The sequence below is a fragment of the Apaloderma vittatum genome, unplaced genomic scaffold, assembly GCF_000703405.1.
Source record: "Apaloderma vittatum isolate BGI_N311 unplaced genomic scaffold, ASM70340v1 scaffold10529, whole genome shotgun sequence".
NCBI classification, from domain to species: domain Eukaryota; kingdom Metazoa; phylum Chordata; class Aves; order Trogoniformes; family Trogonidae; genus Apaloderma; species Apaloderma vittatum.
The window spans coordinates 1-879 of NW_009736953.1; positions in this window are offsets into that span (position 1 = coordinate 1).

Consider the following 879-nt stretch of genomic DNA (forward strand, 5'->3'; position numbering starts at 1 on the left):
TTTTCCTAATGTCTAATCTAAATCTACCTTGAGGCTGAAACCATTATCCCCTTGCCCTACCACTACACTCACTGATAAGGACTCCCTCCAGCTTTCTGTAGCCCCATTTAAAGATTGGAAGGTCTCAATGGAACCTTCTCTCTTTAGGCTGAACAGCCCCAACTCCCTCAGCCTGTCTTTGTAGAAGAGATGCTCCAGCTCTCTCATTGTTTTTGTGGCCCTCCTGGACCTGCTCCACCTGGTCCACATCCTTTCTTACACTGGGGGCCCCAGAGATGGATGCAGCACTTGCAGGTGGAGTCTCACCAAAGTGGAGCAGAGCGGGTAAAATTTCCATCTCCCTCAGGCAGGCAAAGGCAGTGATGCCAAGCCATCAGGTTCCTACTTGCCTGTACCGTTAAATGATTATGCCCCATTCTTCATTTGCAAAAAGAGACTTGCAAAGTGTTGAAGGTCCTGCAGGCCCTCGGGTGCACACTCTGCCTGCAGTCCCTGTGAGGGCGGCACCTTGGCGCACACCACGCTCCCTGCCTGCCTGCCCTGCAAGCTGGGAGCTGAGCGGTGATGTGCCTGCTGTGCCTCTGTGATTCAAATTCAGCCTAAAGCTCTGCCACCCAACAAGCTTCTAAATGTGCACACCCAGAGGAGAAGCTCCTGGTGAAAACTGAGGCAGTGGCCACCTTTGCTCCAGGCTGCTGCTGGTGGGAGATGATCTATCTGACACCCTTTATGCAATACCTGACGCTGTGTTAGGTACAGGAGGATTCACCTTTCTGTACTGTCCTTAGCTGGGGTTGGGGTGAAGTGTGTTCATTCCCTGCTGGTGGTGTTACAGGAGGGGTCTTCTACAAACCGTACTGAGGCAGGGTGCTTCCCTGG